This window comes from Rattus norvegicus, chromosome 13 (genome assembly GCF_021556685.1).
Source record: "Rattus norvegicus strain SHRSP/BbbUtx chromosome 13, alternate assembly SHRSP_T2T, whole genome shotgun sequence".
Lineage (NCBI taxonomy): Eukaryota > Metazoa > Chordata > Mammalia > Rodentia > Muridae > Rattus > Rattus norvegicus.
The window spans coordinates 51,356,518-51,360,924 of record NC_141546.1 but is presented as its reverse complement, the minus strand read 5'-3'; the positions used below and the strand labels follow the sequence as shown (position 1 = coordinate 51,360,924).

General features: G+C 46.4%; 1 pseudogene; it reads right to left on the bottom strand.

Moving 5' to 3' along the window:
- Positions 1-2,696: 2,696 nt before the first annotated feature.
- On the bottom strand, positions 2,697-3,641 carry Ube2d4l-ps1 (ubiquitin-conjugating enzyme E2D 4 like, pseudogene 1; annotated as a pseudogene).
- Positions 3,642-4,407: the final 766 nt, after the last annotated feature.

Below are 4,407 nucleotides of genomic sequence, written 5' to 3'. Positions count from 1 at the left end.
ATTAGAGTTGCCTTGGTCCCAAAGATTCAGCGTCTCTACCATATGTGATGGAAACGAGAGCGGTGGATCTCATGGATCATGGGAAGCCTGACACCTCTCCATCAACTTCTCTGCTTCCCTCTTCTTTTCCATGAAGTCCTGTCCATAATTGAGCGTAAGCCATTCCTTCCCCATCTGCTCGCTATCACATTTACTTTTAATACCCTAAATATGACCATAGGACTTCTACTCAAGCACAATTTTATTATTAGCCTTAAGGATACCTGTCTTAGTTCCATTTCCTATTGTTGCGATAAAATATCCCAACAAACGCCACTTTAAGGGAAAGGGGTCTTATTTTTAGCTTACAGTTCCAAAGGGATCGGTAGCATCTCTCCTAGGGGGGAAGGTATGGTAGCAGGCAGACTTCTCTGATAAGATAGGTGGAGCAGGAAGCTGGCACATAATACCGTATTTACACTCAAGAAACAAACAGTGAACAGGAAGTAGAGTCAGTATACACAGCCTTAATCCATGCCTCCAATGACCCACTCCCTCGTGGAATGCTTCCTCCTAGAAGTACCATAGCCTTCCCAAACAGCGAGTGTCACCATCTGGGAAACAAATGTTCAATCTAACATGTAAGCGTATGCAAAAGGACTCTCTCTCTCTCTCTCTCTCTCTCTCTCTCTCTCTCTCTCTCTCTTCCCCTCTCTCTTCCCCACATGTCCCCCGTGACCTCTTCCCTTCTTCCTCTCTCCCTCTCTACCACTCCCCCCCGCCTTTCCCTTCTGGCCAATAAATCTTCTCAATATTAGGTTTGTCTCATGGCTTGATTTCTCAGAGTAACACTTTTGCTTGGCCCCCTCCTATGCCCTCCCTTCAGCTGCTTCACCAACGCCATACTATAAAGCATGTCACGATGGACATTTCACATTTAAAACACAGCATTCCCATCCCGACTCCTCTAGGCTTGTGGCAATATTTTGAGTATAACTTCAAATACCCCCATAAGCCAACAGTGAAAATACCAGAGACTATAGTTCTGTGTCTGGCATCTGGGATTCATAAGATAACCACGTCAGTCTGAGCAGGTTTCCTGTAGCATACACACCTCCTCTCCTAGGTTGTCACCGCGCTTTACACTTACTGTTCTTAGGTAAACATCTCACGGTCCCGACAACGTTAGCATCCTGGAGTCTCCCCTATAGCATTGGCTTTACACAGTGTTCTCTCGGGCCTTCCTTTCTCAGACTCCAGCTCTGATACACATTGCCTGGCTGCAGCTGCTCTCTGAAACTCTGAAGTAACACTCCAGGACAGCCTCGGTGTCTTTCGTGCCTCCAAACCCACTACCATGTGGACAGGACTGCTAAGCTCTGGCGCTAGCTTTGAATAGATCCTGGGCCAATCTCTCTCTAACAATCAAAGGAGCTTGTTATCTGCAGTTTGCTTGTGAGAAACTTTGTGTCTCATCAAACCCAAATTAATCCACCCTCTTTAAATTCAACTTCACTCCCATTCTCAGGACATAGGCAAGACGAGGGCAGATTCTCGGCCAAAGCAGCACATGAATGACCTGGAGCTAAATTCCTTATTCTTCCTTTGCCTCTGAAACCCTCAGAGCTGAATGTGCCTCCCCTGTTCACATCCATCCTAGCACTGCTAACGTCTACGCCCCCACCAGAAGAATGGTGGGGCTCCTGAGGGCCCCTCCAACCCAGAACTCTAAGTTCTCCATAAACCTCTTGAAGTCAGCTCCAGGGTCCAAGAAGCCCATGGTCACACCCACCCCACCAACAGTGTCACCTCCTGCTACCAATGTCTGCCTTCGTTTCCTTTCCTGTTACTGTGGCACTTTACTACAACTTGAGAGAAAAAGTCGAGGCTGACTCAAGCTCAAGGCCCCGTCCACCATGAAAGGAAAGTCAAGGAAGCGCAAGCCTGAAGGACCTGGCCAAGCAGGCCTAGGGCAAGGAGCAGAGGATAAATGCACGCTTGTCCCTGCCCTGCTCACTCTCTCTGTCTTCTCCGGTCCTTGTTTAAGGAGCAGTCTCTCCTACAATGGAAGTGGGTCCCACAAAAGCAAATGTGAGTTCATTTCAGGACTTCCACAGCTGTGACTCAAAGTCTAACTCTGCATCTTCTTTACCATTAAAGATAGTTCCAACTGGGTACCTTTCCTGTTGTACCAGATGAGGAGCCAAATGAAATTACCTGTGAAAGAGAGGGTGAGCTGTCATCCAACAAAACCAGCTAGCTCCTTGACTTTGGACTTTCCGGTCTCCAGAATAAGGAGAGAGACATGTCCATTATTTTAAATGTCATCCAGCTTATGGTCATTTCTAGCCCATGTCCAATAGGCCTTGACGATTTATATACCAAGATAGGATTCATAGCATTAAGTGCCTTTTTGTTTGATTTCTTAATTTCTTATAGTTTTTTTTTTCAATTGTCACTTCTGGAGGAATTTCCTTTTATTGCCATTTAAAGTCCCTCACCTTCCTTGTGTTCCGGTCTGTGAATGGCTTATGCTTGAATTTCATGTTAGGTTTCCAGTGGGAAGAGAGTAAGGGAAGCCTCACCCCATTCAAAAGCAAAACCCAAGTCTCTCCATGTCTGAGAATTCCGTCCTCTTTCTTGGGGTGTTACATGCTTTAAATGCCCTGATGTTCCTCACTTGATGTTTCCTGAGGAGAGAGACATACCACAGAGCACTACGGAGGACGGTGCCAGGACATGGCAGAAAGTGGCAGAAGATGGCATTCAGGTGATGCCGTTCCAATTTCCAGGAGCTTTCTGAGGATATAGTTCTGTGGCAGACCCTGGCAGAGAAAATACGAAGAAAACCCAGTCTGTCTGGGCCCTCAGGAAAGCACTGTGATCTAAAGGTGAAGGGCATGTGGTCAGAGAGCAAACTAGGCCCCTGTATGGTGCCACCGTAGGTAGTGGCACCATTTGAGGAAGTATGGGAGGCATGCATGGCTGGTTTCCCCAGACACAAGAAGGAAAATTAGGGCCTAGATGGATTTTAGTGTAGATCATAACAATGGTTGCTGATTTGGCATTAAGGGTGTGGTACAGTCAAGGCCAAAATGGCTGAAGTGGTACCAACATGCTACAGCCAGAAGAGTGAGTGCCAACACATGTGTGAACAGAGCATGTTCTGTGAGTGCCTTAGCCAACAGCTCAGAGCTTCACGGGAAAGCCACTGCCTGTGGCTTCTCTTGGACAGGGTCTCCCATGAAGCCTTCGAGACACGTACATAGCATATTTCTGTGTTCACTCTCTTCCTAGTCTGTTGTACTTCTCTCTGTCCGCCTTGTAAGTGTTGGCTATTTCTGGCACCAATGGGTCATCAAGGCTGGGGTTGCAGAGCAGATTGACAGGAGAATTTTGGACATAGTGCTAGTGACCACTGTGATCTCAGGATGCCCAGGCAAATGCTACCATTGTTGTTGATATTAGGGTGATAGATTTTGATAGTGAAAGCAACCTTGGGGGGCTTGAAGGGATAATCTGTAGGGAAGTGAATGGTCAGGAAGAAAATACCTCCTTGGTAAGGACTGCCATTAGTCAGCACCCAGAGGTTCTGCGGAACACTGAGTAGGAAGATCCCTCTGTAAGTCAATCAGTTCCTTCTGGATCCGTTTCAGAGCCATAATCCCACTGCTCTGGCCCCCCTGACCTGGCAGGGCAGCCTGAGGTGGTCACCTGGGCCACAGCAAGACACACACCAATAGTGGTGGTCTACAGTTATTTTTTTAATCTGTGGAAGTGTTTTGCCTGCGTGTGTGTCTATGCACCACTGATGTGATTAGTTTCTAAGGAGGGCAGAAAATGGTATTGGATCCCTGGCATCTGGAGTTACAGATGGTCGTGAACCACCATGTGGATCCTGGGACTCAAATATGGAACCTCTAGAAGAGTAGACAGCACTTGTAGCCCTGAGCCACCTCTCCAGCCCTGGCACTCCGTATTTTGCTGTTAGGTTGTTCTCGATACAAACGCTCATGCTGTACGTCCATGGTCCTAGAAGTCTGGTACAGAGGGAATTTATGGACTTCACTTTTACACTGGCCATAACACTTACTAAATATCTTCCTTATTGCTGTTGTGAAAGTCACATTAATCTGCAGAAGTTTAATTTTCTTGTCTTTGTTTCTTTTCAGATTCTCAAAGAGTAATAATAACAATCATTCATTGTGTGAAAAAACACAGTCAATCGCTCAACAAAGAAAAATAAAAAAAAAAAAAATGAGAGAGGACAGGAAGCTTTTAAAATCTGTCCCAAACATCTCGGACACTCAATGTCGTGTCCTGTGGTCTGGAAGGACATCTGAGACGTTGGGTTACATCCCAAACTAAGCTGTCTAGGCTGAGTGTGACACAGAGATCGGAAGAGTAAGTAATGAAGTGTCAGCATAC